Consider the following 11,068-nt stretch of genomic DNA (forward strand, 5'->3'; position numbering starts at 1 on the left):
CTTTGTGTTAGGTTGGTCAGGGCGTGAGTTGGGGTGGGTTGTCTATGTCTTTGTGTTAGGTTGGTCAGGGCGTGAGTTGGGGTGGGTTGTCTATGTCTTTGTGTTAGGTTGGTCAGGTCGTGAGTTGGGGTGGGTTGTCTATGTCTTTGTGTTAGGTTGGTCAGGGCGTGAGTTGGGGTGGGTTGTCTATGTCTTTGTGTTAGGTTGGTCAGGGCGTGAGTTGGGGTGGGTTGTCTATGTTCTTTTTTCTATGTTATATTTTCTACGTGTTTGGCCTTGTATGGTTCTCAATCAGAGGCAGGTGTCGTTTGTTGTCTCTCATTGAGAATCATACTTAGGTAGCCTTTTCCCACTTGTGTTTTGTGTGTGATTATTTTCTGTTGTGTGTCTGCACCATACAGAACTGTTTCGTTTCTGTCTTTCACTTTGTTGTTTTGTTATTCAGTGTGCAGTTGATTTATTAAATATTAACATGGACACATACCACGCTGCGCATTGGTCCGATCTTGACTACTCTTCCTCAGATGACGGGGAGAACTGTTACACCATCGCATCTCCCAAAAACGTTTTCAACATACATCTTTAAAATGATAGTCTAGAAACTAAAGCTTTAGTTGTCTTCCTCTCAGGCTTCCATGTCTTCTCCCTGGACCTCCTCAATGTCCACCTCTTGAACATCAGACTCTGAGACCTCATCTTCACTGTCACTTTCCAACCTTGTTGAGGATGGTTTGTTGTCAGGCTCAAAAAGCCAATTTTTCAACCCTTGTATTGGTCAGCCTGTTGCGTGCTTTGGTGTGTGTGTTCCCAAACAAGGACCAGTTTCGCTCATCTGCAGTGTAGAGACCGGTGTGTCTGTTGTCTCTTGTGTCTGTGCTCTTGTAGAATACTGGTTGAGGGGTGGAGATTATGTAATTAATTATTCCTTGCCCACGAACATTCGACCACCCATCAGAGATGATTGCAATGCAGTCTGCTTTCTCTATGATTTGCTTGACCTTCACTTGAACTCTGTTGAACTCTGCATCCATCAAATGAGTAGATAAAGTTGCACCAGTTGCATACACAGCTCGAGCAAGATATTCATCAGCATTTTTCTGACTACATTCCTCTATTGAGTCAAAAAACGTCTGATTCCAGGAGGACCATGAGCTGTTGCTATCGATAAGGTGTCTGATTCATCGTTTTCACCTTGAATAGAAGTAGAGGGACTTTTGCCAAAGGTTGCTTGTTGTGAGTGCTGAGGGAACTTTATGCACTTGGCTAGATGATTCTGCATCTTTGTTGCATTCTTCACATATATGCAAATGTACACAGCTTTTCCTTCTACATTAACTGCAGTGAAATGTCTCCACACATCAGATTGTGCCAGTGGCATTTTCCTGTAAAGATTAGCATTTTTTTTGTAAACAAAAAAATTATTAAACAACTTCATTGTAAGATAAATGTTTTAAAATGAAACATGTATGGAAACAGGTGAATTAACACTCCTCAGTTAGCAGGCTCAAGCAAGCTAAAATCCACATGGTAGCAAAAACTAACTAGCAGAAATTGTTAACAAGTTAGAAATGATTTAAACACACTTTGCTGTAGGCTACTATTTACTATTTACAAAAAATAATGTCATATAAAATATACTCACCCCACCCAGTACTGTAATCAATATATTCACCCCACCCAGTACTGTAATCAATATATTCACCCCACCCAGTACTGTAATCAATATATTCACCCCACCCAGTACTGTAATCAATATATTCACCCCACCCAGTACTGTAATCAATATATTCACCACACCCAGTACTGTAATCAATATATTCACCCCACCCAGTACTGTAATCAATATATTGACCCCACCCAGTACTGTAATCAATATATTCACCCCACCCAGTACTGTAATCAATATATTGACCCCACCCAGTACTGTAATCAATATATTCACCCCACCCAGTACTGTAATCAATATATTGACCCCACCCAGTACTGTAATCAATATATTCACCCCACCCAGTACTGTAATCAATATATTGACCCCACCCAGTACTGTAATCAATATATTCACCCCACCCAGTACTGTAATCAATATATTCACCCCACCCAGTACTGTAATCAATATATTCACCCCACCCAGTACTGTAATCAAAACTTACCAGAAAGCATGTAGTCCTTGGCCCAGACTGTGTAGTGGTGTGGGCTCAATAGCATCTCATTAGTGTGCAAGATGAGAATCAGCTGTACATGTGATGGAAGAATGCGCTGTGCATGCAGAGGGTTGTAATTCCATTGAATTGGGGATAGTTTAACCAAAATATATCCCAATACCTAGAATTGCCTTGTGTGTATCCCACAAAAAAAGGTTCACTGTTATAAGCTAACTATTTTAATGAATTTGAGCAAAATTCCCAAAATTCCAGGGCTGAAATTCCCATGGAAGAATTCTGGAAATTTACTGGAAAGTTTCCAACCCTTTGCAACCATAGACAGTGCATAGACAGTGCATAGACAGTGCATAGACAGTATGGACAGTATATGAATAGAACATGAGTGTACAGCAGTAGTTATATAGGATGAGCCATGACTAGAATACAGTATATACATACAGTATGAAAGTGGGTAAAAACAGTATGTAAACATGATTAAAGTGACCAGTGTTCAATGACTATGTAGATAAGGCAGCAGTTTCTAAGGTGCAGGGTAGAGTAACCGGGTGGTAGCCGGCTAGTAAAAGTGACTAAGTTCAGGGCAGAGTACTGGGCGGAAGCCTAATGGTGACTATTTAACAGTCTGATTGCCTGGAGATAGAAGCTGTTTTTCAGTCTCTTGGTTCCAGCGTTGATGCATCTGTACTGTCTTCGCCTTGTAGATGGTAGCGGGGGGAACAGGCCGTGGCTCAGGTGACTGAGGTCCTTGATGATCTTATTGGCCGTCCTGTTACACCGGGTGCTGTAAATGTCCTGGCGGGCAGGCAGTGTGACTCTGGAGAGCCCTGCAGTTGTAGGCAAATTGCCATACCAGGTGGTGATACAGCCCGACAGGATGCTCTCAATGATGCATCTGTAGAAGTTTGTGGGGGTCTTAGGGGCCAAGCCGAATTTCTTGTGTATGCTGAGGAACTTGAAGTTTTCACCCTATCCACTGCCGACCTGTCAGTGTGGATGGGGGCTTGCTCTCTACTCTCTCCTGAAGTCCATGATCAGCACCTTTGTTCTGACGTTGAGGGAGAGGTTATTTCCCTGGAACCACTCCAGCAGGTCTCACACCTCCTCCCTATAGGCTCTCATTGATTTTGGTCATCAGTCCTACCACTGTTGTGTCATCTGCAAACTTTCTGATTGTGTTGGAGACACATGGTACATGGCCACGCAGTCATAGGTGACTGGACTGTAGGACCTACCTTCACCACCGGGGTCAGCCCGTCAGGAAGTCCAGGACCAAATTGCACTACTTTACTCCTTCAAAATGGTGAAAGTCCTTAATGCTGCTGTTCATGGTAAAACAGGCATTTTGGACACTAGAGTCCTCTATACATCTGTGCCTTGCTCCAGTCTACATACAGAAACGTTTTAAAAACCAAAATGGCCTGTGATCATTAACCGTACTGTCTGAGTGTCACCCAATGTCTGTTTCTAAATATTTCTCTAGAAACAGTGAATACTTTTCAGCTGGAAGTTGACACAGGGCTGAGGAGCCAGGCAGTGCCTTCAAAAAGGATTCACACCCCTTGACTTTTCCACATTTTGGTGTGTTACAGTCTTCAAATGGATAAAAGTGAGATGCTTTGTCACTGTCCTAACAGATTTACATTTTTTATTAATTAAATATGAAAAGCTGAAATGTCTTGAGTCAATAAGTATTCAACCCGTTTGTTATGGCAAGACTAAATAAGTTCCAGAGTAAACATTTGGTTAACACTTTACTTGAAACCCAGCGTCATAACACTTTTGTCATAATGTCATATGGGTCATGATGGTGTTATATTTACACCTGTTAAAATGTGTCACATGCGCCGAATACAACCTTACCGTGAAATGCTTACTTACAAGCCCTTAAACAAGAAAATATAGTTGAGAAAATATTTGGTGCGGCTGATATATATACAGTGGGGCAAAAAAGTATTTAGTCACCTACAAACAAGCAAGATTTCTGGCTCTCACAGACCTGTAACTTCTTCTTTAAGAGGTTCCTCTGTCCTCCACTCGTTACCTGTGTTAATGGCACCTGTTTGAACTTGTTATCAGTATAAAAGACACCTGTCCACAGCCTCAAACAGTCACACTCCACTATGGCCAAGACCAAAGAGCTGTCAAAGGACACCAGAAACAAAATTGTAGACCTGCACCAGGCTGGGAAGACTGAATCTGCAATAGGTAAGCAGCTTGGTTTGAAGAAATCAACTGTGGGAGCAATTATTAGGAAATGGAAGACATACAAGACCACTGATAATCTCCCTCGATCTGGGGCTCCACGCAAGATCTCACCCCGTGGGGTCAAAATGATCACAAGAACGGTGAGCAAAAATCCCAGAACCACACGGGGGGACCTAGTGAATGACCTGCAGAGAGCTGGGACCAAAGTAACAAAGCCTACCATCAGTAACACACTACGCCGCCAGGGACTCAAATCCTGTAGTGCCAGACGTGTCCCCCTGCTTAAGCCAGTACATGTCAAGGCCCGTCTGAAGTTTGCTAGAGAGCATTTGGATGATCCAGAAGAAGATTGGGAGAATGTCATATGGTCAGATGAAACCAAAATCTAACTTTTTGGTAAAAACTCAACTTGTCGTGTTTGGAGGACAAAGAATGCTGAGTTGCATCCAAAGAACACCATACCTACTGTGAAGCATGGGGGTGGAAACATCATGCTTTGGGGCTGTTTTTCTGCAAAGGGACCAGGACGACTGATCTGTGTAAAGGAAAGAATGAATGGGGCCATGTATCGTGATATTTTGAGTGAAAACCTCCTTCCATCGGCAAGGGCATTGAAGATGAAACGTGGCTGGGTCTTTCAGCATGACAATGATCCCAAACACACCGCCCGGGCAACGAAGGAGTGGCTTCGTAAGAAGCATTTCAAGGTCCTGGAGTGGCCTAGCCAATCTCCAGATCTCAACCCCGTAGAAAATCTTTGGAGGGAGTTGAAAGTCCGTGTTGCCCAGCAACAGCCCCAAAACATCACTGCTCTAGAGGTGATCTGCATGGAGGAATGGGCCAAAATACCAGCAACAGTGTGTGAAAACCTTGTGAAGACTTAGAGAAAACGTTTGACCTCTGTCATTGCCAACAAAGGGTATATAACAAAGTATTGAGACAAACTTTTGTTATTGACCAAATACTTATTTTCCACCATAATTTGCAAATAAATTCATAAAAAATCCTACAATGTGATTTTCTGGATTTTTTTTCTCATTTTGTCTGTCATAGTTGAAGTGTACCTATGATGAAAATTACAGGCCTCTCATCTTTTTAAGTGGGAGAACTTGCACAATTGGTGGCTGACTAAATACTTTTTTGCCCCACTGTATACACACACATACAGTACCTTCGGAAAGTATTCAGACCCCTTGACTTTTGCCACATTTTGTTATGTTACAGCTTTATTCTAAAATGTATTAAATAAATAAAACAATCTTCAGAAATCTACACACAATACTCCATAATAACAAAGCGAAAATAGTTTTTATTTACATTTTTGCAAATGTATAAAAAAACTAAAACAGAAATACCTTATTTACATAAGTATTCATACCCTTTGCTATGAGACTCATGACAGTCTGCTTGGAGTTTGCCAAAAGGCACCTAAAAACTCTCAGACCATGAGAAACAAGATTCTCTGGTCTGACGAAACCAAGATTTATTTAGTCTGAATGCCACGTCTGGAGGAAACCTGGCACCATCCCTACGGTGAAGCATGGTGGTGCCAGCATCATGCTGTGGGGATGTTTTTCACAGCCAGGGACTGGGAGACTAGTCAGGATCAAGGCAAAGATGAACGGAGCAAAGTACAGAGAGATCCTTGATCTCAAATTTGATTTGATGAAAACCTGTTCCAGAGCTCTCAGGACCTCAGACTAGGGCGAAGGTTCACCTTCCAACAGGGCAACAACACTAAGCACACAGCCAAGACAACGCAGGAGTGACTTCGGGACAAGTATCTGAATGTCCTTGAGTGGCCCAACCAGAGCCCGGACTTGAACATCTCTGGAGAGACCTGAAAATAGCTATGCAGCAACACTCCCCATCCAACCTGACAGAGCTTAAGATGATCTGCAGAGGAGAATGGGAGAAACTACCCAAATACAGGTGTGCCAAGCTTGTAGCATCACACCCAAGACTCAAGGCTGTAATCGCTGCCAAAGGTGTTTCAACAAAGTACTGAGTAACGGGTCTGAATACTTATGTAAATGTGATTTCTGTTTTTTATTTTTAATACATTTGCAAAAATTTCTAAATCTTGTTTTTGCTTTGTCCTTATGGGGTATTGTGTGTAGATTGATGGGGGGAAAACAATTGAATCAATTTTAGAATAAGGCTGTAACTTAAAATGTGGAAAAAGTCAAGGGGTCTGAATACTTTCTGAATGCACTGTATATATTTATTAAATAAAGTAAAAAATATATATATAGTGTTATTCTATGGCTGGTTATGACACCTACATAAGGGTGTCAAAAACCACATTTATTCAAATGTTTTTTCCTTGCCAAATAGTTTACTTTCTTTGAAAGTTTGTTTCTTAAGTTCTTTGTTGTAATGAATTCTTTACAGTCATGTTTTCATAACATTTTAAATATCTTGTAGAAAATACACTTTATGACACTGTCATGAAGCATTATGACATCATAATCATATAAGCCAGACAGGCCTGTCACATACATGCCCTTATGTCAGTCATCAGTCAAAAAGAGGGGGTCTCGTCCTGCTCCTGAAATCTGCTCCTGCATTCATCCCAGTCATCAGAAACAGAGCATTGGGGTAGGTGCATGTCTGACATCAATGTGTGCATAATTACAATAATTTAATATGGTACATTTTAGAATGTTATATAACATAAACATACTGTTGACAAGTAGGCTGTGATGTAATGGAATGTTTTGCCTTGTGTGGTAGGTTTTGACACTTATGTGGGTGTCAAAACCAGCCATAACATAACACAATATATGTCATGACAGTTTTATGAACATTTTATGACATGATGCTGGTTGTCAATTGTTACCAAGTTGAATTATCTAATTATTATTATTGTTATTATCTAATCAAGATGTTAGTATTTTGTTTAGATCATTGACACACAAAAAAAATACAATTAAATCCATTTTAATTCCACTTTGTAACAACAAAATATGTAAAAAGTTAAGGGGTGTGAATACTTTCTGAAGGCACTGAACATGAGGATCACCAGTTGCTCATGAAGACAATAACAAGAAAAAAACTTTTTACAAGAAAATAATTTATTTTTGGAACACAACCATATTTGTTTTATTAGTACATCACACACACCATTGGTTTTCTTTACAAAAACACACCAGTGATCTGAATTCATAATGTCATACTGTATGATTATATCAGTGCACCAAAATTACATTTCCACATCCACCACCCTTCCAAAACAGCTAACATCTTCGTACAATGAAACGGATTGTAAACACAAGAATAAAGCTCTAGAATGTTAAAGTGAACATTTGATGATGTCATGGATCACTGTGTTCTTATTGGTGGAAAGGGCTCCATTCCCCATATCTAGGTGTGTTCACCAGCGCGGCATGGTCAGAACGTTTCAGATAGAAATGGATTGCATAGCATTTCCGGGGCTTTCTTTCTTGTGGAATCGAGAACCATGTTGGTTCTATGCACTACTTTTCTATGAGCATCGTTCTGGACATTTCAGCCCATGGAATAAACCCCTGGGGATGTAGGAGTGCTGATCTAGGTCCCGAATGTCCATATAGCCAATTATGTATTTTGATCTAAAAGCCAAAACTGTTCCTAGATCAGCACTCCTACTCTGAGACATTAATTACATTTGGCCTCTGATCTCAGTCTGGTGACCTCATCCAGTCTCAAAGGGTTGTTTCTCAAAAGCAGGACCTGCAAGACCATAGTCAGTCACACTTACACAATTAGGGTCAACAAGCGGAAGTTAAGATTAATACATTTGTTTCATATCAATCCTAAAATAAACAACTCAGAACATCGGACATGGATTGGAGACCATTCTCTGTCCAAAGAAAACTGCATAAATAAGATTGTTCTCCCACTTTCATTTTGTACTCATCTTTCCCTCACGTTTGCATTTACACCTTGAGAGAAACAAATCCCTATTGATTATTGCCTTAATCTTTTATAAATGGCCCCTGGTCCCCGTCATACAGTAACATATAACTGGGTCGTTTCACCAAATGACTGCCTTTTGCATCCCTTTGATACTTGAAGTAGAAATTGTGTAACAATATTGCATTTTAAAAGCCTGTTACATTCATTGAAGTGCCCTTTAATATAGATCACATGGAGAATTCAATAAATCCAATTTTTTATATGAATAGACTTCCTAAAGTGCACAAAAAAAACAAAGAAAAAAAAAAAAAAGAAATCAGCATTGACATGTCCCTCCATGAACATGAAGATTTTAACCCACTTAACATTTCTCCTTTGTAAAGCCCTAGTTATTTAGTAGCTTTGGCAGTCATTTCTGAAGATTGAAATTCATTTCAAGGGAAACAAAGTCCCTTCATTTTAAGGTTAACTCTGTTACTTATGTAAACTGAACTCGTTTTAAAATGGTGAAAGTATAATAATAACCTAAAGAAACGAATATCTAATAGTCAAATCACAGTGTAAAAGCTGGTTCTGGTGTTTTGTGGTGGGAAACGGAGTGGGTCGAGCAGAACACGACAACCCTGTTACTCCATATATAGACAGGCTACAAATTTTTGCACTTTCATTTTTTAAAAGCTTGCATTCAATTGCCCCTCCCGGTTGTACACAACAGGCTCCCTCCATCACAATGGGATTTATGGTTTATTTATGATCACCAACCCTATTACTTTACTTCACACTTAGTCACTTTTTTTATTTAACCTCTTGAGATGGGAAGTGTTTTGAATTAAGTTGAACATGTGCACTTTGAGAGAATGTTACCAGCTGAATTCTAAAAAGGCACTGAATTGGTGGAACGACCGAAAGACATGTTTTGGTTTTCCAAACCAGAGATGGTGTTAGGACTCATCATACACACCTACATTCATTCATATACACTCACTCTGATCTGCACATACAAGAAAATAATAAGTCACCGTAACAATACAAAATACAAAACACATTTAAAAAAGACATCTGAAAAACAAACTAAATGTTCAATTCTGGAAGTAGTTTGAAGAGATACAATCCAAACCTGCATTTCTGTGCAAAGTTAGGGGATAAGTGGATTTCTAGACATAGCAAAGACAGCTTGTTATGCTGGTGTATCGAGACTCAGATCTTACTCGCTGGGATCTCTCAGAACCACATGACTATCGGTTAGACTGGACGAGTCACTGACTAATTGATTTTCTATGAACTTTTAACTAAAACTGTGAAGTGTCCTTAAAAATTGGTAACAAACATTGGTAATAAACGTCAGTTCAACAGCTGTATTAAAATCTGGTCTCACTGAGTTAACATCAATAATGTCTAAAGGACTACAGTACAGTAACCTACTGGCTGGATTTAAGACAGATGTTGTAGTTTGCTCTCCAAGCCTGCAGATGGCACCCTTGTGTTTGGATGCCAGTTGACTGTTCGAGAAGGGAGTGACGGTTTACAAGGCTGAAAAAACTCAGCCAGCCAAGTGACTGGCATGAGGTGATGTTGAAAGAGCTCATTATGCTACACAGAAGGTATGGGTTGGGTGAGACTGATACGCCTAGATGGCATCCCAAATGGCACCCTAATCCTTATATAGTGCACTACTTTTGACCAGAGTCCATAGGGCTCAGGGTAAAAGTAGTGCACTATATAGGGAATATGGTGCCATTTGGGACAAACCACTAATGTACAGTGAATCACCAGCTTTACCTCCCTGCAGTTCACTTGGCTGGACCTCTGGACTGGACGTGTCATGACAACACACCACCAGAATGGCTGCCTCTGCAGGCTTTGAAGGGAAAATGCATGGCCATTATATATAAGAAGAGGAGGACACACGGAAAGCTATGACATCTCAGCTAGAACATCTAAACTTGATCTTTTGCGCCACTTCCCCTTGAGTTCGGGGTTGAGTCTTTGCAAACCTCATCAGATTCTCACCTACACATCGTTCTCATACACCTCAGCATCTTTCAGCATTAACATTCCAGCATTCCTTCAAACACAAATGTGTGTGCTAAGATCTTCTGTCCTGACAAAACTAAATGGAAAGTAGTTCTCTCCCCCTTTGAAAGATAATGTTCCCTAGCAACAAAGTTGGGCCATTCCCATGTATAATAAACTTCCCCTCTGGTAGACCTCAACACTGCCACCAATATTCTATCAGTATTCTACCACTGCTCAAAAAAAAAAAAAAAACTTTTCTGTGATGACTTTTGGTTCAACAAAATGGAGTCTGTTGGAAGTCATTAACACAATGATTATGGCCATCCTACTCAGCACACCTCACAGCTCAGGTCCCATGAACACATGGTCTATAATACCAGTGAATACATGATTGTATGTTCATGTCTGTACAGTGCCCTCGCCAATGAAAGGTTCAACATCAGATGTGATAAACCAGTAATCACAGCAAGTTATCTACGTTGTGACTTTGGTTGAAAATGTATTTTAGTGATATTGAGTCTGAGCTGCTAGGTCCATTTCCATACGAGTGTCTGACACTGGAGTGTCTGTGTATTGGCAGTGGGCTACTCTGTGTAAGGGAATGATTCTATAGTCAGTCATGCTTTAGAAGACCTGGAGCTGATCAAGGGTATAGGACTGAGTAGGTTAGGGTTAGTAGTAAGGCTGAGTAGGTTGACTGCACAGGACAGACAGCCAAGGAAGACTCACCCTGAGGGCTAATCTCAAATGACACTATTCCCTACATAGTGTACTAACATGTAGAG

This window comes from Oncorhynchus mykiss, chromosome 6 (assembly GCF_013265735.2).
Source record: "Oncorhynchus mykiss isolate Arlee chromosome 6, USDA_OmykA_1.1, whole genome shotgun sequence".
In the NCBI taxonomy this organism is placed as follows: domain Eukaryota; kingdom Metazoa; phylum Chordata; class Actinopteri; order Salmoniformes; family Salmonidae; genus Oncorhynchus; species Oncorhynchus mykiss.